This window comes from Gorilla gorilla, chromosome 19 (assembly GCF_029281585.2).
Source record: "Gorilla gorilla gorilla isolate KB3781 chromosome 19, NHGRI_mGorGor1-v2.1_pri, whole genome shotgun sequence".
NCBI classification, from domain to species: domain Eukaryota; kingdom Metazoa; phylum Chordata; class Mammalia; order Primates; family Hominidae; genus Gorilla; species Gorilla gorilla.
In genome coordinates this window covers 21,968,402-21,994,331 of record NC_073243.2, presented here as the reverse complement: position 1 = coordinate 21,994,331, position 25,930 = coordinate 21,968,402, and the positions used below count along the sequence as shown (strand labels likewise).

General features: G+C 42.9%; 1 protein-coding gene across 3 annotated transcripts in view; it reads left to right on the top strand.

Moving 5' to 3' along the window:
* The first annotated feature begins 24,649 nt into the window (after positions 1-24,649).
* Positions 24,650-25,930, top strand: part of TEKT1 (tektin 1) — a 32,030-nt gene continuing 30,749 nt past the window's right edge. For 2 of the 3 annotated variants that reach the window (XM_055367314.2, XM_004058435.5), the window contains exon 1: positions 24,650-24,756. The gene's annotated coding sequence lies outside the window, so the exon portion shown is untranslated. The remainder of the gene's footprint in view (positions 24,757-25,930) is intronic. The other variant, XM_019012919.4, reaches the window with a different exon arrangement.

Sequence of the window (25,930 nt, the reverse complement as noted above, 5' to 3'; positions counted from 1 at the left end):
GTCCTGTCTCAGAAATACAAAAGGAGCCCGAGGCCCATTGGATATTTTACCTTCATGCTAGGCCCTATAGCTCAAGCCTTCCTTCCTTGCTTCTGAGTTGTCATGGCAACAGCAAATTTGATTCAAGCCACAGTTGATTTTGTGCTAGGTCATACTTCGCACACTTCTGTGCCCAAGTGGTTCACATCTTTGTCCTGACTGCAAACCCCCAAAGTTTTTCAACCTCTAACCTTACCTCTTATGAGATCCTTTTGTTTGCTCCTTCTCACATTACCATTCATCATTACCAAAATCTTAACCTTGTTACCATTTCTCTCCCAACTGAAGTACAACCACCATGACTGTATTTCAGCCACCTAAGCTCTAACCTTTCCCCGTCCTGATCTTTCTGAAGTACCTCTTATAGATCCAGATCTCATTTTCTTTGTTGATAGTTCACACCTCTGACTTCTGAAAGAGGTTTCCAGGCTGAATATGCCATTGCATATATCCACAGTCCCATAACATATGAGGCTTTACCCAGTGCAAATTATATCAGATAGAATAATTTGTGGCTCTCACAAGAACCTACACTTTAGCTAAGAATCAAAGAGTTAACATCAACACAGATAACAGATATGTTTTTAGGGTATTACATGACTTTGACATGTTGTGGAAAGCCAGGGAATTTGTGACTACTAGTTTAAAATGGGAAATGTGGGTAACCTCCTAGAGGCCTTATTATTACAAGAGCTGGCCATACTCAAGATAGAAGCTTATATGGGCAATAAGACCCCTAAGGCAAGGGGAAGCTCAGCTGATAAATATGCTAAGTAGCAGTTTATAAATCTGTCCCAGTCCCACTGTAATCAGACCAGATATTAAACCTACTCAGTTTGCCAATTTATCCTCTATTTGAGGACATTAAAATATCTCAGTTAAAGGCCCCTGAAGATGAAAAGGCTAATTGAAAACAAGGTGGATGTTTTACCCACCAAAAAGTCCAAAGATAGGCTTTGAAGACACTGAGAAGGCTACTTGGTCTCTCCTTGGTCCCTGACCTGAAGTTCAGTCTTCACAAAATTTTTCATCATGGGAAAAATACTGACTCAATGCCTTCATCATCATTTGTGGGGAAACTTCACTCCTTACTTGGAATATCTGCCAACAATAGAATCCTGGAAAAGTTATAAAGGTAGAGCAAGGAAGAGAGCCACCTCTAGCTGGACTCTTTCTCTATTGGCAAAGATATTTTATTCAACTTCCTAAGTCAGTGTTATTAATATGCCCTGGCCATTGTTTTTATGTTCACTTATTGACTAGAAGCTTTTCCACGTAAGAAGCCCACAGCTACAACTGTTTGTTCTCTTAGAACAAATTTTCCCCTCCTGAGGAATTCTACTTGCCCTGTCAAGTGACCAGGGAACTCATCGCACCAGTAAAGTCATCCAAAAAAATCCAAGAGTTCTTCCTCTGTCCCCCAAATTACATGATCCTCACCATATCCAGTCATGCAGAATGATTGAACAAGCAAACAGACAAAACTAAAATTTTCAAAACGTTCTGAGGTGAGGCCAGGTGTGGTGGCTCATTCCTGTAATCCCAGAACTTTGGGAGGCTAAGGCAGGAGGATTACTTGAGACCAGCATGGACAACTTAGTGAGAGCATCTCTAGAGTAAAAATACATATTTATATTTTTAAAACTTTCAGAGAACTCAACCTTCCATGGCCCAAGGTCTTTCCCTTGGTCCTAATTGCTCTCTAGCCTTTCCTTGTTAGACCACACCTGCCCCCTCAAAAAACAATTACTAGCAGAACTATGAGAATTCCCTACTCTATAAGGGCAACAGAAGACTCCAGTGAAGTTAATTCAGATATGATTTCAGAATTCAACCTTGAATGCATGTCTCACAACTTAAAAAGTACAGGAGTTACTTACAAAAATCTACTTCACCTGGAGATCTTAAACCGGGGCTCTCCAGGATTATGGCTGCCTCTGCTGAGTCATGCAGGTTGTCAAAGAAGCAGGGGAAAGCCGGCAGTCACAGGCCTCCCCCAGATCCCACGCACACCGAAGGGCTGGTCTCACTCCCACCGTGTCCCCTGCAACACCTCTGAGTCTGTTTCCAGACAGAGGGCGGGCTTGAAAACTTGCCCGAGGCTTTCCACCTCCCACCTGTGAAAGAAAAGGGCTTTAGTTCTTCCCCCACCTGTGAAGTCTGCAAGCCAGATCCCCATCCTCCCCCAAGTTCCGGCCAGGAGGCTTCTCGCCCCACTCAAATTGTTACAAAATTCAGCTAGGGAAGTTCTTCTCCCGGTAGGGTTTTACCTCCTGCTCCTCTGGCCTCCCTCCTGATGAATCCCAGTGGTGCCAGGCAGGAATAGGCTACCTGGGGATTCAAAGAGCTCCCAGGACCTCCCTGCTGCCTCCTCCGCCCCTGTATTTCGCTTGGTCCGGTTCTCTAACTTGACTCAGCTCCAGGTGAAGTCGGGAGCATCTCCCGGAAGCAGACCTTCAGCCTCTCCAGTAGGGGGTGTGTGTTCCGGAAAGGAGGGTCTCCCATTCCTACTTCCGCAGTTGGGGCACTCACAGTATTTGGGGTGTCCCCCGGGTCCTGCAGGAGCAGTCTGCTTCTTTCAGAGGGTCTGTGGGCCCTCTCTCAAAATATTTTTTTAAATATTAAAAGCAGCTGGTGATAGGGTTTGTCCCCACCAAATACCATGTTAAAATTTGATCTCCAGCGTTCAAGGTGAGGCCCGGTGGGAAGAGTTTGGGTAATGAGGACAAATCCCTCTTCAATGGTTTGGTGCCTTCCCGTTGGTAATTAGTGAGTTCTTGTTCTATTACGTCACGTGAGAGCTGGGCTGGTTGTTTAAAAGAGCCTGGCATCTCTCTTGCTCACTTTCTCACCGTGTGACATGCCTGCTTCCCCTTCACCCTTCAACATGAGTAGAACCTTCCTGAGTCCCCTATCAGACATAGATACTAGTGACATGCTTCTTGTACAGTCTGCAGAATCATGAGCCAAACAAACCTCTCTTCTTTTTTTCTTTTTTTTTTGAGATGGAGTCTCGCTCGGTAGCCAGGTGGGAGTGCAGTGATGCGATCTTGGCTCACTGCAACCTCCGCCTCCCAGGTTCAAGTGATTCTCCTGCCTCGGCCTCCCGAGTAGCTGGGACTACAGGCACGCGCCACCACGCCCAGCTAATTTTTTTATTTTTAGTAGAGACGGGTTTCACCATGTTGGCCAGGATGGTCTCAGTCTCTTGACCTCATGATCCGCCCGCCTCAGCCTCCCAAAGTGGGAGGCCCCTCTTTTCTTTATAAATTACCCAGCCTCAGGTATTCCTTTATATTAATAGCAATGCAAAACAGACTAACACAGACGGAGAAACGGATTCCAGCTTTACATATTAGAAGCTATACCCTAAAATGCGTTGAGGGGGAATACCAGTAAGTACCAAGACAAAGAGCTCTCAGAGAACCCCCCAAAGATCCAAGCCTTGGAGTTACCCGTTTCCTAGAATACATGAAATGCCAGGACTGGCTAAAAGTCTATATATGGAACAACGCCCAACCCACATACCCCACCTTGCACAGAAGATACACCTTTGTCAAGACCCTAGAGTTTTATTCTCTGGAGAAACTGAAATGAAGAGGATCTGAACTTAGCGCATTAGGTACAGAGATCAGTTGGATTGGGGGATAAGGTAAAATGGGGATAACGTCAAAGTTTGCAAAATGAACAGTGAAGCCCCATCCTTTTTCCCGCTCCCTGCCCCTAGAACATCAGGAGCCAGGTGTTGTTCTGAATTCAGGCAATTGGAAGAATCATCTATTAAAAAAAAATTCTGGGCCAGGTGCGGTGGCTCACGCCTGTAATCCCAGCACTTTGGGAGGCTGAGGCGGGCGGATCACAAGGTCAGGAGATCGAGACCATCCCGGCTAACATGGTGAAACCCCGCCTCTACTAAAAATACAAAAAAATTAGCCGGGCGTGGTGGCGGGCGCGCCTGTAATCCCAGCCACCTGGGAGGCTGAGGCAGGAGAATGGCGTGAACCCGGGAGGCGGAGCTTGTGGTGAGTGGAGATCTCGCAGCTGCACTCCAGCCTGGGCGACAGATCGAGACTCCAACTCAAAAAAAAAAAAAAAAAAAAAAAAAAAAAATTCTGAATTGCCCCAGAGAAAATATCTCCAAATATCAATATCTGGGGATGCCCCAATAATCACCACCAGACTACTCAGAAAAATTTACAAGCACCACCTGTACACATAGAGCTTCAGGTCTTTCTTTTTATAGCCAGTATTTTCCTGAGGATAGTTCTTGCTCTTGGTCCTTTACTAGTTGTTAACTTGAAACACTGTGAACATTTTCAATGAGCAAAGGCAATCTTTATTTCAGGAATAGTGTTTCTAAGTTTTCTGTGGATATTTAGTGCCATTTGTTCTATCTTCCCTGGAGTATACTTTGCAGATGACTCTCAAATCTGTGTGTCTAGCATGGACCTTTCACTCAGCCCTGCACATTCACACACAACATCTTTTTCTTGAGGTACCTCCAGCTAGTGAAATGCAAATTAAAAAAAAAATTAGTCCCTGCTCTCCCTCTAACCCCTCATTATTACTGTCACCATATCATTTTCCTCATCTACACTGGTGTTTTGGGTAATATTATTCCCCTAGACATTCATCCTACAAATTTTCAGTCAATTCTGATTCTTCTAACTCTTCTTCATCCTTCCCTCACCACCAAGCCACTGATTCAGCGTTTATTGAATTCCCCACAGCTGTCTTTTCCTTGCCCTTCCCACTCACCTTTCCCTCATTATCATCTTCTGTTTGGACTGCTGATGTGTCAGAATTGGCCTTCTCACTCCACTACCTTTCTTCAATCTTCAAACTTCTGCCAAGTTAATCTTTCAGATGACCTGCTCTGATCATCATCCTCCCATATCAGAAATCAACATTGGCTCCCTGCCATCGCTGCAACCTAAAAATAAACAACAAACAAACAAACACCTTTCCAAATGCAGTGCATAGATTAATCTTCCTATACCTCCCTTTTAATGATAAAAAGTAATACATTTCTGGGAAGACAGTTTCAGTGGAGGCAGCATAGAATTTGGATCTTCCTGGATATCCACATAAAAACAGACAGAACAACTAGATAGCAAAATCAAATACTCATGAACCACATTTACAAAAAGCTAGACAAGTAATCCCTGCGAACTCCAAAACAGGACAAACCACCAATAGCCATAAGACCCATGTGTTATCCACATCTCACCTGTGCAAGAGAACTTGGAAGAAAACAACAGGACATATGACAAACCTGAAAATGGTAAAATTGTAGTAGGCCAATTTGGGAACAACAGCTGGAACTAGGAGGGAACATGCCCATTTGTTTTAGGCCATTCTTGCACTGCTGTAAAGAAATACCTGAGACTGGCTCACTTACAAGAAAAGAGGTTTAATTGGCTCATGGTTCTACCGGCTGTACAGGAAACATAGTGGCTTCTGCCTCTGGGAAGGCCTCAGGAAGCTTCCAATCATGGAAAAAGGCAAAGGGGGAGCAGGCACATTGCATCCTGAAGGCAGGAGCAAGGAAGAGGGGGAGAAGGTGCCTGATATGGTTCGGATCTGTGTCCCCACCTAAATCTTGTGTCAAGTTGTAATTTTCAAATGTCAGAAATGGGACCTGGTTGCAGGTGATTGGATCATGCGGGTGGATCCTTCGTGAATGGTTTAGCACTATCCCTTGGTACTGTTCTTATGATAGAGTTCTCATGAGATCTGGTTGCTATAAAGTGTGTGGCACCTCTCCCCTCTCTCTCTTCCTCTGGCTGCAGCCATGTGGCTCTCCCTCCACCTTCCATCATGATTTTGTTTCGTAAGGCCTCCCAGAAGCCAAGTAGACGCCAGCATCATACTTCCTGTTCAGCCTGTGGAACCATAAGCCAATTAAACCTTTTTTCTTCATAAATTACCCAGTCTCAGGTATTTCTTTATAGCAATGCAAGAACAGACTAAAACAGTGTCACATACTTTTAAACGACCAGATGTCAGGAGAAGTCACCCACTAGCGCGAGAACAGCACCAAGGAGATGGTGATAAACCATTCATGAGAAATCTCCTCGACAATCCAGTCACCTCCCACCAGGCCCTACCTCCAACAATAGGGATTACAGTTTGATATGATATTTAGAGGGGACACAGATCCAAAGCCTATCACCACTGTAATAGCAAGTAGCTGCCAGGCACAGTTGATAAGACCTAAGGACCTATGGGAACTCCTGAAACTGGTCAGCCAAGGCTGTCTTCCAGGATGGAGTGAAACACTTCAGAGAAACCCTTGGAAAAACTCAACTGAAATAAATGAAAGAAAAGATCCAGAAAAGCATAGGGCGGGGAAACAAAGCCAGGAAATCTCCAAAAGCAGGCCATCATGTTTTTGAACATTACAAGAACAAAAATGGATGGGGATCCAAGAAGTTAGATGTGTTATCTGAACAAGCTTCTTTTTATTAACATGGAAAACAAAATTCACATAAAAATGACAGTAGAAAAGTAGTGAAGTCAAATCCCATACAAAGTTACTATAAGAAAGGAGACAATAAAGGGCAAAATAATATCATTACACAAAATAAAAGCACAACGGAAAGATGAACAAAAACCAAAGCAAAGGATCAGGAAGAATACTAAAAGCTGTAATTCAAGAAAATGAGGGGGAACTTGGCAAGATAGCCAAATAGGAACAGCTCCGGTCTGCGGCTCCCAGCGAGACCAATGAGGAAGACGGGTGATTTTTGCATTTCCAACTGAGGTACCCAGTTCATCTCATTGGGACTGGTTAGACAGTGGGTGCAGCCCACGAAGGGCGAGCAGAAGCAGGGTGGGGCGTCGTCTCACCTGGGAAGTGCAAGGGGTCAGGAACTCCCTCCCGTAGCCAAGGGAAGCCATGAGGGACTGTGCCATGAAGGACTGTACTATTCAGCCCAGATACTATGCTTTTCCCACGGTTTTTGCAACCAGCAGACCAGGAGATTCTCTCAGGTGCCTACACCACAAGGGCCCTGGGTTTCAAGCATAAAAGTGGGTGGCCATTTGGGCAGACACTGAGCTAGCTGCAGGAGTTTTTTGTTGTTGTTGTTGTACCCCAGTGGCACCTGGAACCCCAGTGAGACAGAACCTTTCACTCCCCTGGAAAGGGGGCTGAAGCAAGGGAGCCAAGGTGGTCTTGCTCAGCAAGTCCCACCCCGCTGGAGACCAGCAAGCTAAGATCCACTGGCTTGAAACTCTTGCTGCCAGCACAGCAGTCTGAAGTCAACCTGAGATGCTCGAGCTTGGTATGGGGAGGGGCATCCGCCATTACTGAGGCTTGAGTAGGCGGTTTTCCCCTCACAGTGTAAACAAAGCCACCAGGAAGTTTGGACTGGGCAGAGCCCGCCACAGTGCAACAAAGCCGCTGTAGCCAGACTGCCTCTCTAGTTTCCTCCTCTCTGGGCAGGGCATCACTGAAAGAAAGGCAGCAGCCCCAGTCAGGGGCTTATAGATAAAACTCCCATCTCCCTGGGACAGAGCACCTTGGGGAAGGGGCAGCTGTGGGCACAGCTTTAGCAGACTTAAGTGTTCCTGCCTGCCGGCTCTGAAGAGACCAGTGAATCTCCCAGCACAGCACTAGAGCTCTGCTAAGGGACAGACTGCCTCCTCAAGTGGGTCCCTGACCCCCATGCCTCCTGACTAGGAGACATCTCCCAGCAGGGGTTGACAGACACCTCATACAGGGGAGCTCCGGCTGGCATCTGGCAGGTTTCCCTCTGGGATTAAGCTTCCAGAGGAAGGAGCAGGCAGCAATCTTTGCTGTTCTGCAGCCTCTGCTGGTGATACCCAGGCAAACAGGGTCTGGAGTGGACCTCCAGCAAACTCCAGCAGACCTGTAGAAGAGGGCCCTGACTGTTAGAAGGAAAACAAACAAACAGAAAGGAATAGTATCAACATCAACAAAAAGGACGTCCACACCAAAACCCCATCCAAAAGTCACCAACATCAAAGACCAAAGGTAGATCAATCCATGAAGATGGGGAGAAACCAGTGCAAAAAGGCTAAAAATTGCAAAGGCCAGAATGCCTCTTCTCCTCCAAAGGATCACAACTCCTTGCCAGCAAGGGAACGAAACTGGATGGAGAATGAGTTTGACAAATTGACAGAAATAGGCTTCAGAAGGTGGGTAATAACAAACTCCTCCAAGCTAAAGGAGCATGTTCTAATCCAATGCAAGGAAGCTAAGAATCTTGAAAAAAGGTTAGATGAATTGCTAAGTAGAATAACCAGTTTAGAGAAGAACATAAATGACCCAATGGAGCTGAGAAACACAGCATGAGAACTTCATGAAGCATACACAAGTATCAATAGCCGAATCAATCAAGTGGAAGAAAGGATATCAGAGATTGAAGATCAACTTAATGAAATAAAACGTGAAGACAAGATTAGAGAAAAGAGAATGAAAAGGAACGAACAAAGCCTTCAAGAAATATGGGACTATGTGAAAAGACCAAACTTACATTTGATTGGTGTACCTGAAAGTGAAGGGAGAATGGAACCAAATTGGAAAGTACTCTTCAGGATATTATCCAGGAGAACTTCCCCAAACTAGCAAGACAGGCCACATTCAAATACAGGAAATACAGAGAACACCACAAAGATACTCCTCAAGAAGAGCAACTCCAAGACACATAATCATCAGATTCACCAAGGTTGAGATAAAGGAAAAATGTTAAGGGCAGCCAGAGAGAAATGTCCAGTTACCCACAAAGGTAAGCCCATCAGCCTAACAGCGGATCTCTCTAGAGAAACCCTACAAGTCAGAAGAGAGTGGGGGCCAATATTCAACATTCTTAAAGAGAAGAATTTTCAACCCAGAATTTCATATCCAGCCGAACTAAGCTTCATAAGCAAAGGAGAAATAAAATCCTTTACAGACAAGCAAATGCTGAGAAATTATGTCACCACCAGGCCTGCCTTACAAGAGCTCCTGAAGGAAGCACTAAACATGGAAAGGAACAACCAGTAGCAGCAACTGCAAAAACATACCAAATTGTAAAGACCATCGACACTATGAAGAAATTGCATCAACTAACGGGCAAAATAACCAGTTAGCATCATAATGATAGGATCAAATTCACACATAACAATTTTTTTTTTTTTGAGACGGAGTCTCGCTCTGTAGCCCAGGCTGGAGTGCAGTGGTGCAATCTCGGCTCACTGCAAGCTCCACCTCCTGGGTTCATGCCATTCTCCTGCCTCAGCTTCCCGAGTAGCACCTGCCACGATGCCTGGACAATTTTTTGTATTTTTAGTAGAGATGGGGTTTCACTATGTTAGCCAGGATGATGTCGATATCCTGACCTCGTGATCCGCCCACCTCGGCCGCCCAAAGTGCTGGGATTACAGGCCAATGGAACAGAACAGAGGCCTCAGAAATAACACCACACATCTACAACCATCTGATCTTTGACAAACCTGACAAAAACAAGCAGTGGGGAAAGGATTTCCTATTTAATAAATGGTGTTGGGAAAACTGGCTAGCTATATGTGGAAAACTGAAACTGGACACCTTCCTTACATGTTATACAAAAATTAACTCAAGATGGATTAAAGACTTTAACGGAAGACCTAAAACCATACAAACTCTAGAAGAAAACCTAGGCAATACCATTCAGGACATAGGCATGGGCAAAGACTTCATGACTAAAACACCAAAAAAAAATGGCAACGCAAGCCAAAATTGACAAATGGGATCTAATTAAACTAAAGAGCTTCTGCCCAGCAAGAGAAACTATGATCAGAATGAACAGACAACCTACAGAATGGGAGAAGATTTTTGCAAGCTACCCATCTGACAAAGGGCTAATATCCAGAATCTACAAGGAACTTAATTAAACAAATGTACAAGAAAAAAAAACCCTATCAAAAAGTGGGTGAAGGATATGAACAGACACTTCTCAAAAGAAAATATTTATGCAGCCAACAAACACGAAAAAAAGCTCATCATCATTGGTCGTTAGAGAAATGCAAGTCAAAACCACAATGAGATACCATCTCACGTCAGTTAGAATGGTGATCATTGAAAAGCCAGGAAACAACAGATGTTGGAGAGGCCGTGGAGAAATAGGAACATTTTACACTGTTAGTGGGTGTGTAAACTAGTTCAACCATTGTGGAAGACAGTGTGGCGATTCCTCAAGGATCTAGATCCAAAAATACCATTTGACCCAGCAATCCCATTACTGGGTATATACCCAAAGGATTATAAATCATTCTACTATAAAGACACATGCACACATATGTTTATTGCAGCACTATTCACAATACCAAAGACTTGGAACCAACCCAAATGCCTATCAATGATAGACTGGATAAAGAAAAGGTGGCACATATACACCATGAAATACTATGCAGCCATAAAAAGGATGAGTTCATGTACTTTGCAGGGACATGGATGAAGCTGGAAACCATCATTCTCAGCAAACTAACACAGGAACAGAAAACCAAACACTGCATGTTCTCACTCATAAGTGGGAGTTGAACAATGAGAACACATGGACACAGGGAGGAAGAACATCACACACTGGGGCCTGTCAGGGGATGGGGAGCAAGGGGAGGGAGAGCATTAGGACGAATACCTAATGTAGATGATGGGTTGGTGGGTGCAGCAAACCTTCATGGCACGTGTATACCTATGTAACAAACCTGCACATGTACCCCAGAACTTAAAGTACATAAAAAAAGAATCTAACTCTTGATTAATGGATATAACACCTTATTTTATTTTTCTGAAGAAATTGCTTATCAGATTTTTATTTTCACATTTTTTTCTACATCTTCCATCATTTCTGCTTTCTCCAAGTTCCTTTTTCCTATTTGTTTGGATTTCTTTCTTCCAAGTTGGAGGCTGTCTTTAAACATTTGGCGATCCTGGGCTGCCTGTTTCTGTCTAAGTGTGACTCACTAAAAAGATGAATGAGAACTCTGAGGGAGTAGGTGAGGCTTGTCCACAGAAGGACTTACAACAAGGTTGCTGGACAGCAAACTGGCTTTTAAATTGGGGCGGGACTCCAAGATGTCAGAATGTGGAGGTCTTTTCTCTGGAGCCATTCAGTTATCCAGAGAGAATGTGTCAAACCTCCTGCTGGCAATGAGGGTGGGGAGGCGTGCAATGGGTGTAGGAGACAGCTGGGGTGCGCCTGCTGTAGGAGGAGGAAGGGGGTCCATCCTCCCCCTATACAGGCCACGTAGCCCCCCTGTTTTTAGTCCCATGCCTCATGTCCACCTTCTGTAGATTTGGATCTCCCCGTCCTCAGCACCTAGAGTTCTACAAGACCACCCCGCTTCTGCTTATTAGTTTCCTCATCTGCAGGGAGCCAGGTAGTGATCCTCAGCTCTGCCATGTCAGCTCCTGCTCCTCTCCCTCTTCCAGATATTTGTGGGACTCTCTCATCCATGTTCATCTCTTCCCTCATTTTATCCCCTTATGAGTTTATATATTCTTGATTCCTTTATTGCCATTTCAGTGGAGTTTTGGAAGGGGGAAGTGAGCAATCTGCCGTGCTTACTCAGAAGTGGGCTGCATTTTAAAAACAAAATCGGCTGCATTGCTCAAAGATGAGGGAGGGTTTAGGAAAACCAATTTGTGTACAAGACATGCTTTCTCATGCATATATGTACGCATGCCTTACATGATGAAACTCCTGTGAGAGGGGCCAGCCTGTGAAATTCCCAGATGGTGAACATAGACTCCACCTCACTGAATTGCTATGAGGATTAAATGAGCCAACACAAGTAACATGCTTAGCACAGGGCCTGGCATTTGAGTTCTCAAGGGATAGCAGTGATGATTATTCGGATAGTTTTGGGATGAACTTGACTAAGGGCTCTGGGGATTTAGGGGAACTTCTCTCCGTCCTCTTCTGTGCCCTGAAGGAGGAAGCACCTTCTGCAGGCTTCTCCTGGGAACCCCACCAGCCTGTGGATCTCAGAGCTCTTTGGAGTTTGAGAAGAGAATGGGGAAATCCCTCTGGTCTTGACAACCCTGACACTGCATAATCGGCATAAATGGGGGATCCCAGCTCAGACAGGAATGTTCTTGTTTCTTGGCATGAACCTGTCTTTTTGCAAACACAGTCACTTTTTGTCTGGCCCATCAGCCCTCCTCCAAAGGTTTCTTCTACTCAGTTCCGCCATACACATCGTTTTCAACATTAAAGTCACCCTTTAATTTGTAACAAAGAGATATGGGTTCTAGTTCTGTCTTTGCTACTAATTGCCTAGAAATAGCTCAAACTTGGGATCTAGATTTGATGTGCCGGATTTGAATCCCAACTCTGCATGAGCCATGTCCAATGGGCAAGCACTCAGTCCTCTATGGGCCTTGGTTTCCTCGTCTATCAAATGAAGATAATAATAGTTCCTAACTCATAGAGCTACGATGGGGCTGAAAGAAATAATCCACGTAAAGCGCCCAGCCTGCTACTCAGAGTTCAGATAAAGCTAGCTGTAAGGATCACTATCTTTCCCAATTTAGACTCTCCCACAAACTTTGTCAGGCACAACTTGAGGTGAGGAATCAGAGGAAATGTGATTTCCTTGATTTTGTCTGTAGCTTTTACTAGACCACATAGCAACCGAGCAACATAGCAACTAATGAAAGCAATTCTGTATAGTTCCAAGTCCAGGAGCTTACTTTTTCAAAAGTATGTCATTCACACTTAAAAAACTCCCCAATCTTTTTGAGTAGCTTTCATGTCATGTAGAAAAACTCTTTACGGTAAAAATGGTGTTTGATTTTTGTTTCTGCTCAAAGCAGTTCTTATCACAAATTTAAAAACTGATCACAAACGTCCTTGGCTCTTCTGAGCCTACTGTTTTATAAACGAGTTACCATACTGCCCTCTTGTGGAACGTATTGATTTCCTTGAGTTAAAATCCTTGCTTAGATTTAAAATAGGACTCCCATTTATAATTTATCATTCATAGTATTAGGCTCATCGGAAAGTATGCTTTATCCACATATTTCACAAAACTCTTTTAAAAATTAATTATTATTTCATTTTCAATTGTTTGAACTTGGAGGCTTGATGTTCACTGATTCTTCTTCCTATAGCGATTCTACCTGATGGGTATGTCAATTCTGTTCCTCAAGCTTCCTCTGGGTTCAGAGGGCTATTCATAAACTAGTCCACAGCAATTCAGGCATAGTGGGGAGAGCAGGCCACAGGCCACAGGCCAATTGTTCTGCAGGGGTTGCGGTTAGAACTCAAGGAAACTGCCTGAAAGCCTCCTTTGTGCCAGCCCCCATCCAGCCTCACCCCAGCTGGAGGTGCTGATGATCCTAAAGAGGATCAGAATATGCCACCCCCAAAATATGCTACCTTGGCAGAAGAATATTTTGGGCTATAGGCAAGGAAGAAACAACAGATGCAGTAAAAGTTCTCTGCCTTCCCTTATCTGCCTAAATGCAGGACCTAAATTTTGCTTTGAGGAAGATGCCCCTCTATACCCGGAAGAAAAAGAGTGACTCTTATCACTGGTGATGGGAGTTGCATTCAGAAGAATCTGCATAAACCAACCTTATGGAGAGAACTTGAATCTTCTATTATTTTCTCCCATATATTCCTAAGCTCTTTCTCACAGTTTATAACCCCAGAAGCCCAAACATTCTTTCCTTTGTCCAGTCACTTATCCATAATTTATCGCCCTTTGTGAAAGTAGTATATAATTTCTCACATCTAACCACGTATTTGAATTTCTACTTCTTTTTGTGAAGCTCCTGTGCACATAAAAATGTTAACATCAATTAAAATTGTATTGTTTTTCTCTTGTTAATCTGTGTTTTATCAGCTTAATTTGCAGGTCCCCAGGAATAGAACATAAGAGAGTATGGGATAAAGGTTTCCTCCCCTCTAATCCCAGGTGTGGAGTTGGTCAGCGGAGGGGCAGGAGGAGGGTCAGCAGCCTTGATGCCCTTTTCCAGGAGAGCTTCTTGCAGTTGGTTCGGCTCTTGAAAGTTACCCGCTTCAGCAGCCTCAGCTGCTGTGCTTGACAAATGGCAAAAGACAAGACACCAACCACATGAGATCCCAATGCGCACATTTCCTGCCTCATCTTGACTTTCAGGTGGCTTTATGTGCCTATGCAATGTTGCAGTGTTAATCCTCAAGGGTGAAATCCAAGCTGGTTTATCCGCAGAGCTACCAAGGCCAGTCGTGATGGTAAGCAACGAGGCACCAAATTTCTTCTCCTAAAATACAGAGGATCTGTTCAACACACTCGCAGTCACAGCACAAAAAGCTATTCTGTATTAGATCAGCAAAGGAAACCAGTCCAAGTGCAAAGGGAATTTTAGATCTATGTCCTGTTTCCTGTGGAAACGTGAAACCAAAGGGAAGCTCACTGGTAGGACAGAGCAAGCACCCGTGAAGGTGCAGCCTTTTTTAAACTTAAGTTCTGATTCAGCGGCGGGTCCTGCGAATCCATCCTTTAACAAGCATCCCCTGCGGGAGGGGCTCTGATGCAGAGTGTAGGAGGGCTGCCTGTATTCCAAGAAACACTGGATGGTGTCTGCCACGATTCAACAGCAGACATTATTACAATTATCAGGAGATTTTGCCAAATAGTAAAATAAGAATAAATATATTTACATTTCCCAGGGTTTGGCCCAATCAGACTTTGCTTGGCTCACATAAATGCCAGCAGATAGGTGTTTGCAAACAATAAACATATGTTTAGCATCCTAAACTCTACTTTGAAATAAAACATTAAGGAATAGTCATGATTTATGCAATTAGTAAGTCCATAATTAACACCGAAGACTATTAACAATAATTAACACATAATTTTTACTATGTAATACTAATTTTATTTTTATTTTTATTTTTTAGTTGTGTTTTTGGGACAGAGTCTTGCTCTGTCACCCAGGCTGGAGTTCAGTGGCGCGATCTCGGCTCACTGCAAGCTCCGCCTCTGGGTTCACGCCATTCTCCTGCCTCATCCTCCCGAGTAGCTGGGACTACAGGTGTCTGCCACCAGGCGCGGCTAATTTTTTGTATTTTTAGTAGAGACAGGATTTCACCATGTTAGCCAGGTTGGTCTTGATCTCCTGACCTCGTGATCCACCCACTTCGGCCTCCCAAAGTGCTGGGATTACAGGCGTGAGCCACCGCACCTGGCCGTAATACTAATTTTAAAATACGTTTCACGACTCAAGGGATCAGGCAGTTGTTCAAATTTTTCTAAAGGCCTGAAAATTTTCTAGAAGGCTTACACCAGCATCCATGACTATCTTCCTTTCTTGGAAACTGGACCTTCAGATCTTATTAATGTGTTTGATAATTTCATCATAAAGAAAAAAGACAGCTGCGATGTGCAAACATACTCTGCCATAGCATAGAATTGTTCTTTGTAACAAAGTTTGCTCAACACAAACTTTATATGAAAAAAAATGCCCTTCAACAAAAAAAAAAAGCTCTCAAAATATACTTTTCTTGGAAGCTTCTGGTATTTGCATGGGAAATGCAATCCAGTTTAACCATATATATATATGTGTATATATTTTTTTGCCTGTGAATTTTAAAAAAGATTACTGAGTGCCTATTTTGTTACAGGCACTCTTCTCAGTATTGGCTTAGCATCATCTTTAAAGCAATTTTCAGTGAATATAATATATATTGATTATATATTATACACTTCCTTATTGACTAATATAAGATAGAATAGTTAATTTCAAAAAAAAAAAAGGTTTTTCCTGGGCATCATTTTAACAGAAGTTCTGCTTCCTTTTCTTTCATGCATAGAAAATGTGTTTTCTCCTAATGCAGAGGAGTGGGGATGCTTTTTCTGCCCCTGAGTGGCCAGGAGAGAACTGCTTTCTCTTTGTCTATGAACTCAAGGGCCAACATTATTCTAGCAACAGTAGGACAGGTGGCAAAAGTGTTCTGGTGTCCTAGTTGTTGCCATTAGAAAGTTCAGGCAACTAGAAAGTTCCCTGAGGTCATGCCCTGCAAGTTATATACCTTACATAATGAGGCACTGGAGAGAGAGCCCAAAAATTCCCAGTTAAAAATATGCAAGCTAGGTGAGGTGGCTCATGCATGGAATCCCAGCACTTTGGGAGGCTAAGGCAGGAGGATCACTTGAACCCGGGATTTCAAGACCAGGCTGGGCAACATAGTGGAACACTGTCCCTATAAAAAATTTAAAAATTAGCAAGATGTGGTGTCATGTGCCTGTGGTCCCAGCTACTCAAGAGGCTGAGGTGGGAGAATTGCTTGAGCCAGGAGGTCAAGGCTGCAGTGAGCCATGTTTCCACTGCTGCACTCAGCCTAGGCAACAGACGAAGACTCTGTCTCAATTAAAAATATATGTGCAAAAGTCAGTGTGTTTTGATGTCCTTCTTCAAATCACTTAGCAGAATTCCTGCTGTTTTCATTTACATTAGATGCTTGAGACAGTTTTCAAGTGAAATATTATTTTTAAAGTCCAAAATCCCAAATTGCTTTCAAGGTGAATAAAAGGATTTTAAAAGATTGTAACAATTTTATTTCTGTGATGATCACTGAATCTAAATTCTTCATTCTCTAGACAGGGAATCCATCTAAGAATTAAATGGAAGGGAAAAATATATATTTTTAGTCTGTGATTCAGGGGAAATAGCTCATGAGATAAGAACTGGATATAGATGGAAATATGTTCAGGAGGAATGAACAAATAGGAAATTTCATCAGAGAAATAGAAACTACCAAAACACAACCAAATGGTTGCATTCTAGAACTAAAAACATATGATATCTAGAATATTAAATTCACTGGATGGGCTTATAGCAGGATGAAAACGACCAAAAGAAGTCAGCAAGCTTGAAGATAGAAACATAGAACTTATCCAATTTGAAGAACACATAGAACAAAGATTAGAAAAAAAATAATGAGACATGTCTTTGGACAAAATGAATGCCTTTTGGAGGGAAAAAGGAGCCAGAGGAACAGGAATGGGAGGGAGATTTACTTCTCACTGTATTCCCTTTTATATTATTTAAAATTTTAATTCTCAGTGTGTATTACTGATTTAACAGGAAATAGATACATATTGAATTTTTGTGCCCTAGCCCTACCTTCAATGACTCTGAGTGAGCAGGTCTAAGAAGAACTTTATAAGAAGGTTTTTGTTTGCTATTGATATGAAGTGCTAGTTAGGAACTACAGTCCTGTGATATACACTGTTTTTATCACTTATTTGTTATAATATGCTGCCTTGTAAATAAACATCCCTGAGTATGTTAAGACACCAAGAACCTTAAAGAGAAAGGAAGGACAGAAAATACGTATTGAGCATCTGTTGCAATTTGCCTACTGATATGGTTAGTATCAATATGGTGGAGGTAATTGAATCTTGGGGATAGTTTCCCCATGTTGTTCTGATAGTGATTGTGAGTGATAGTGATAGGGATAGTGAGTGACTTCTCACAAGATCTGATTTTTTTTTTTTTTTTTTTTTTTGAGACGGAGTCTTGCTCTGTCACCCAGGCTGGAGTGCGGTGGTGCAATCTCGGCTCACTGCAACCTCCACCTCCCAGGTTCAAGTGATTCTCCTACTAAAGCCTCCTGAGTAGCTGGGATTACAGGTGTCCACCACCATGCCCGGCTAATTTTTGTATTTTTAGTAGAGACGGTGTTTCACCATGTTGGTCAGGCTGGTCTCAAACTCCTGACCTCAGGTGATCCACTCGCCTTGGCCTCCCAAAGTGCTGGGATTACAGGCGTGAGCCACCGCGCTCGGCCAAGATCTGATGGTTTTATAAGAGGCTCTTCCTTCTTCTCTCTGCACTTCTTCTTCCTGCTGCCTTGTGAAGGTGTCTAGCTTCCTTCTTGCCTTCTGCCATGGCTGTAAGTTTCCTGAGGCCTCCCTAGCCATGCTGAACCGTGAGTCGATTAAACCTCTTTCCTTCGTAAATTACCCAGTCTTGGGCAGTTCTTTATAGCAGTATGAAACTGGACTAATACACATACATGATTTCATTTAATCTTTATAGTGTCCTATGTGGTAGATATTGTGTTCATTTGTCACAGATGAGGAAACTGAGATGCAGAGAGACAAGCAGTTTGCCCAACATCACACAGCTGGGGCTGGGCATAGTTGTTCATACCTGTAATCCTAGCACTTTGGGAGACTGAAGCCAGAGGATCGCTTGAGACCAGGAGTTTGACACCAGTGTGGACAACACAGGAGACTGTGACTCTACAAAAAAAAGAAAGAAAGAAAAGAAAGAAAGAGCCAGGCATGGTGGCAGGTGGCCATGTGCCTGTAGTCCCAGCTACTCAAGAGGCAGAGGTGGGAAGATCACTTCAGCCCAGGAGTTAGAGGCTGCGGTGAGCCACGATTGCTGCCACTGCATTCAGCCTGGGCAACAACAGATCAAGACCCTGGCAAATAAATAAATAAATAAATAAAACTAAACATCCCCCAAACAAATGGACAAACAAACAAAAAACAAGGGAAACAAATCCTGCAAGTAGTATAAGCCTGAACTGGACTTGAACTTGGGTCTGATACCAGAGGCTGATCCCATGCTACCTACCCTGAAGCACCTAGCACTGTGAGATGCAGGGAGCAGAGCTTAAAAAGAGACTTGTTAAATGATGGATAAATAATGCAAACACTTTCTGATATATAGGCACTCAACTACTATTATTCAGGAAAACTACGAAATTTCTATTCATTATTCTGCCTGAATTACTTCTGGGGCCTCACTGCAAGAAGAAACAATGGTTAGGAACTGGAATTAATCCAAATGTAGGTTATGTAATGGCTTTACCAAAGCACAGATTTGATTTCGGCTTTCTTTACAGCAAATGACCAAATGTAGTGACTCTTTTAACTGGCTAGTCCTGACCCGGTTCATAGCCCATCACTGTAACTGAAATATTCTAGCCCTTTGTCTTATTTGTTATAAGATTTTCTATCTTGTTCCTACTTATCAATACTGGTCTAGAACTAATTTTAATAATAATAAAATAAAATTCAATTATTATTTTTGCAAAGGTAGTACATACATGTGTATGGTTCAAAGTGTAAAAGACACAAAAGGGTATTCAGTGAAAAGTCTCCTTCTACCACTCTCCCTGGACACCTAGTTTGCTTCAGAGTCAGCCAAGGTCACCAGTTTCTTCTGTATCCTTCCAGAGATATTTATGCATTTACAAGCAAATATGTATATATGTTTTCTTCCTCCCCTCTTATTTATAGAAATATTTTTGAGGACAAAATAGATAATATCAACCTTTCTGCTTCAGCTACTCAGGAGGCTGAGGCAGGAGGATCACATTGATTTTTTATTGTTTTTCACTGAAAATTATCCTTTAGAGGTCATTTCATTTGGCTACAAAAGGTCCTTCCTCATTCCTTTGTAGCTTCATGGTTTCCAATGGTAAGGATGTGCCATAATTTGTTTAGCAAGACACCTACTGATGGGCATGTAAGTTGCTTCTAGTCTTTTCCTATTACCAGCGATGCTGAAATGAATAACATTGTGCATGCAGGTGTCATTTTAAAGCCATCTCACCATTTCTTTCTTGCTTACTTTTGATTATATTTGGTCTTGTTTTTGGAGTACTTGGTAAAACCCTGAATATGTTCAACATTTGGTTTGGTTGCCTACAAAGCAGCCGAGAGCAAGCCTTCTAAGCCTGAACGAGTAGATACATATTCCCTGAGTGTCTCCAAAGCAAAAACCTTAGACCCTGAAAACAAAATAGTTTCATAAAAGTTACTCCAGTAATTTTTTGAGATGAGGCACTGCTCATCATCCTCAAATTCAAATTGCCAAAGCAGTCAAGATCCTGTTGTGATTCAAGAGCCCAGACTTCCAGACGTAGGAGACAGCCTGGAAACAAGGCTTCTGCTCAGGACCTTGTCGGCTGGGTGAAGAAGCTTACAGGAGAGCCCGTGGAGGCAGATGGGGTGCTCAAAGGATCACGCACATGGCTGGTTTTTCTTTAAGGAGAACCATACAGCATGTGATGAAGGGCAGGAAATGGCCACTTTGCTCAAACTCCAGGAGGCAAATAGGAACCAGACTTAAGAAAGGTCTAGTCAAGCCTCCAACGTTACACATTGAAAAGATCATTATGCACTACCTTGAAAAGGACTAACCTGTCTCTTAGGAGCATGTGAGTCAATATAGTGCTCCGACAATGGGTATAGTGGTTAACATTGCAGGCTCTAGGGTCAGGTAATTAAAATCCGCCCCCTCCTTTTTTTTTAAACCATTTAGTAGCTGTAAGTAACTTCTTTGTGCCTCCTCTCTTCTAAAAAATTGGGTCATTAATCATAGCTCCCCTAAAGGGCTGTGTGTAGGTTAAATGGGATAATATCTCCCAAGCACAGTGCCTGGCACATAATACATGCTTGATAAATGGTGGTTGTGGTGATCATTCGAGAAACAGGAAGCATTTCACCACTTAATTCTATACCAGAAGCTACTTTAAAATATCGTGACGACTTGTAGAAATAAATACATGTTGCACATATTCTTGACTATCTTGTTTCTAGCCTCAGGATTTTGATTTATTTTGTACTGTGGTGTCAATTACAGAGAAAAGCCACCTTCTAGAAATGAGAAATGGGGACCCTGAATGGAGCCTTGCTTGTGAACTGTGCCGGGACATCCTGGTGTGTGCCATACAGTCCTGTAATTGATCAGTGTCTTATGAATCTTTGCCATTTTTTTCTTCCTTGTTGATTTGCTGTGAACACCGAAAAGAAAGATGGTGGAGAACATCTCTTCATCCTTGCTGGCAATGAAAATCTGTTATTTCAAAGCGGAAGCACATGCTTTACATCCTCTTATTCCCCTAAGGGCCTCTTAAAAGCACACCACAGTTATTTGGTAGGTTAAAATTCCAATGAAAAGCTTTTAAGTTATCATGTTTGTTAATTGCTAATTTAGGGTTAGCGTCATACAACAGGGGACTAAGTCCCTGCTACAGACCCAGAACACTAGGGTCTTGAATGCCCAGCTTCACACAATGGCCTGTGATATTGATACTTATTATAAGGAATAGCAAGAATAAAAGGCTGGTGGTTTCTTGTCAATGAACTCACTGCTCCACAGTGAAACCTAAGATGGAAAACAATTCACATCTTACCAATACCTTTATATGAAGGGAGTTTTTTCCCCCCTCATCTAGGTGCAGTTCAGTGGGGAAGTTGACACAGATCCCAATACTACTGGCAATGCTACCAAAACAGAGGTCAAGGGTCACAGTGACCACTGCATGACAGTTAAATAAGAAGTGAATAAGATCTGATGTTTGGGTAGCACTTTTGCATCCATAAAATACTCAGGATAGCATGACAGATTTATCGAGGATGGGAAACCTGAGGCTTGTCCGTGGTGAGATCCAGGCTGGAAGCCAGTCTTCAGGCCCCTGGCTAAGTGTGTTGTCTCCTAGACATACCGCCTCTGTTCATCTCCCTCTGAATTCTTCTGGTTTCAAAATAACTAGTTAGCTCTGTCTCAACGCTTTCCCACCTCCTGCTCTTCTATCGGCTGCCGTATTTGTGTCATTCATTTACTGAAATCATTTATTATAAAGAGTTTCTGCATTTTTATATTCTTTTAAAAGAGATAATAATTGTACAACTTTCAAAAGGCAAAAGATTATTCAGTGAAGCCTCCTTTCCCCTTCACACCCCAGCCATCCAGTTCTCTTTCCAGAGGCAACCAGTGTTACCAGTTTCTTATGTATCTGTCTGGAGAAATTCTATGGGTACACAAACAATTACATTTTACCATTTTCTATCATAACAATGGTAAAATACTATATATGTAATTCCTCTGAACCTTGCTTTTTTCATTTAATATATCTCGTTGGTCACTCCATATCAAAGAGATGTAAAAAAGATTTCTAATTATATATTTTACAGTAAAAAATACTCTATGACTGTTTCATAATTTATTTAATCAGTCTCCTCTTGGTGGACATTTGGGATATGTAAATTTTTTTCTATTAAGAACAATTTTGCAATGAATAACTTTTTACACACAGTTACATCATTTTGCACATGTGCAGATGTATCTGTAGGATAAATCCCTAGATGTGGAATTGAATTGCTGTGTCAATAGCTGTGCATCTGTAATCTCCACAGAAGGCAGAGACTGTGTTTTATCTTCATCTATCCTTAGTGTCTAGCACAGGTCTTGATACTTCATAGATGTTCAGTAGGTATGTGGACAAATTAATGAATGAGTGAATTCAGAGAACGAGTTCAGAGAGTGGTCAACAAATCTTTGTTGAACAAATCAATGAATGAGTTCAGAGAATGAATGAGTTCAGAGAATGAATGAGTTCAGCAGGGATGATCATGAGGGGGTGGTGACTTTTGGCACCATCTCTTGTATTTCATATACTACTCTGAAAATGACATCAAAATTTAATTTTCTTCATACTTATAACTTTCTTCTGTAGGTTTTTTATTTATTTTTATTTTTTTAGATACAGGGTTCTCACCATGTTGCCCAATCTGGTCTTGAACTTCTGAGCTCAAGCAATCCTCCCGCCTTGGCCTCCCAAAGTGCCAAGATTACAGGTGTGAGTCACCATGCCCAGCCCTTGTGCAGCTTTTAACTTTTCTCAGAATTTGTATTTGTCTATTTTTAACTTATAAAAATTAAAAAATATTTTAATAGACAGGGGTCTGTGTCACCCAGGTTGGAGTGCAATGGTGTGATCATAGCTCACCGCAGTCTCAAACTCCTGAGCTCAAGCCATCCCTCCCAGGCATTCCAAGTGATGGCACCTCAGGCATGCATCACGGAGACTGTCATCATTTATCTACTTTTTATTGCTCAGAAGAGACATAATTTCAACTCACCATGTGGTTATACTTCTGGGTTATGAAGCATAGTTTGTATAACTCTTCTTAAAGATATTGTTCAAAACTTCTTTTGACTTTTAGTTGTAATTTGGACTGATTGCTTTTTAGTTCTGTAGCTATTACACCGAGCTTTCTTTTCATCACACAGCTGGGTTGGTTCCACTATGTCTTACATCCAATATCTTCTTCTTTCTGGATTTTTCACTTTTGCTGTATTATTTTTTCCCATAAAGAATGTACGCTCACCGTTTTGAGTACTGGCATGTCCAAAGAAATCTTTTATTTTGCTCTCATACATGAAATGCTTTGACTGGTTCTAGAATCCCAGATTTGAAATAATTTTCTATAGAATTTGAAGGCATTATCCTAGCATCATTTCTAGCAACCATCATTTCTAGCCACCTGTGTTAGAGATGAAACACTTGATACCTATTCTTTCTTTTTCTTCTTATTATTTGAATTAAGAAATTCCACCAGAAGAGGTATAAAGTTGGCCCTTCATATCCGTGGATTCTACATCCTTGGATGCGATGACACACAAATAAAAAATATTCAGGAAAAAAATTCCACAAAGTTCCAAAAAGCAGAACTTGAATTTGTTGCACCCTGAGTGCTATGTTGAATCCATGCGAATGAAGTGATGAGTAGGTATGGTTAGGCATTGTATTAGGTATTGTATTAGGCATTGTATTAGGTATTATATTAGGTATTAGGCGTTGTATTATGTATTGTATTATGTATTGCATTAGGCACTGTATTAGGCACTATATTAGGTATTGTATTAGGCATTGTATTAGGTATTGTAGCAATCTAGAGATGACGTAAAGTATGCCTATCTAGGGATGTGCATAGGTTATATACAAATGCTACACCACTTTATATAAGAGACTTGAGAATCTGCAGATTTCAGTATCTGAGGGGGATCCTGGAGCTAATCACTCTATGGATTATATGTATAATCCACAGGGAGGACTATATGTAAGGAATGGGCGTGTGTGTGTTAATTTCAGGTGGGTCGTTAATCTAAAGACTTGAGTCTTTGGATCAAGTTATCTCTCTCTCACTTTCACAATTGTTTTGCCCTTCTCTCTCTTTTTTTCTTTCCTTCTGGAAGTCCTACTTGACAAATATTAAATCTTCTGAAGCTATCCCCTCCGATTTAATTTTTCTCCCATATTTTCCCTCTCCTAGTGGATGCAGAGTGACTTCTGGAGTGTTTGCCTGAAGGCGTTCTACTCACACCTGCCCTCACAGAGTGCCCCATCGGGCGCCCCACGCAGAAATAAGCCAGTTGTGGTAACAGACCTATACAAACTCTGCAGGAAACTCATTGTAGCTTACAGAAACAATCAACTTGGCTTCCTGATTTTTAACCCTCAATTTCGCCTGCGACTGCGAGGTCCTGGAGGCATCGCCCAGCCCAACCCCACTGTACAGCCGGGAAGTCTGAGACCCGGGGTACAGCGCGACCCGAGATGATCCCGCCCGCGGGAGGGCCCGGACTAGACGCAGGTCTCCTGACTCCCAGCTCGGGGCTTTGGCCGCTGTCTTCTGCTTGGTGCCCCGCGTCTTCGCGGTAGGTTGAGGTGGCCGGAGCATCTGGCCCTACCCTTCCCACACGCCACACTCCTGGGTCTCTGGCTCTGGGGTCCGCAGAATTTGCGCCTGCGCCAAGCCTTTGGCCAGGCTGCTCAGTGGCGGAACCAGCCCTATTTGCCCTGGCAACGCGTCACTTGTTGTCATGGAGACCGCGTTGTTTACCTCTCTGTTCTGCAAGAGCTGGAAGCTCCAGTTGGGGTAAGGAGGCTCCCATCCCGGGCTTGGGTAGTGGTTCTGTGTGGCGCTGAGGTAAGTAAACCTTGACCCCACCCCACCGACCCCTACCCGCAACCCTCCCCGCCTAACCAAATCCTTATGACGTTGGGATGAGCCCTAATTTAGGTCCCCACCTCTCTGGGGGCTACTCAGACTTATCCAGGAGTCTTGGGTTAAATGCTGGGCTCCACACTCAGATAAATTCGGTAGAAACCATAAAAGGGACTGGGCTAGGAAGAAACGGAGAAACTCCATGCTGTCTGAGGGGGCTGGGTGGGCTGAGGTTCTCAGCCTAGTCAAGATCTGACTCTAGTTTCATCCTTATATATGTGAAGGCTTCAGAGATCCAGAGGCCCCTAAGAGCAGGGACTCAGACCTTAGGGTAGAGATGGGAGTGGGGGCAGATTTCAGCCCTATCTGAGGAAGGCAGTTCTCATGGTCCATCAGAGTTGTATGAAGATGAAATGGGTAATTTTAGCGTTTCCACTCCGACAGCCTCTGCCAGCTGGCTTCCCCTGTGTTGTTCCCCTTCCTGTTCTCTCCTTTTCTTTGTCCTGGAAGTTTTTAGATTCTTTTATGTGTTGAACAAGTTCAATACCCAGTTGTCAGTTTACACATGTTACATTTCCTCCTCCTCCTCCTCCTCCTCCTCCTCCTCCTTCTCCTCCTCCTCCTTCTCCTCCTCCTCCTCCTTCTCCTCCTCCTCCTTCTCCTCCTCCTCCTCCTTCTCCTCCTCCTCCTCCTCCTTCTCCTCCTCCTCCTCCTCCTTCTCCTCCTCCTCCTCCTCCTTCTCCTCCTCCTCCTCCTCCTCCTCCTCCTCCTCCTCCTTCTCCTCCTCCTCCTCCTCCTTCTCCTCCTCCTCCTCCTCCTCCTTCTTCTTCCTCTTCTTTTTTCTTCTTCTTTTTTTAAGAAAACATCTCTGGGCTCATCTGTTTGGCAGAACATTACTCCATGACCCAACAATTCTAATGAGTTATAAAAATGCATACACGTGTTCACCAAAAGACATGTATGAGACTATTAATAGCATTCTCATTATGGCCCTAGAGTGTAAACAACCCAAATATCCATAAACAGTAGAAAAGACAGCTAGACTTTATTCATATAATGGCACCTACACAGCAACGAGAACGAACAAACTGCAATCATATAGACAATATGGATGAATTTTACAAACATAATGTTGAGCTAAAGAAGTCAGAGACAG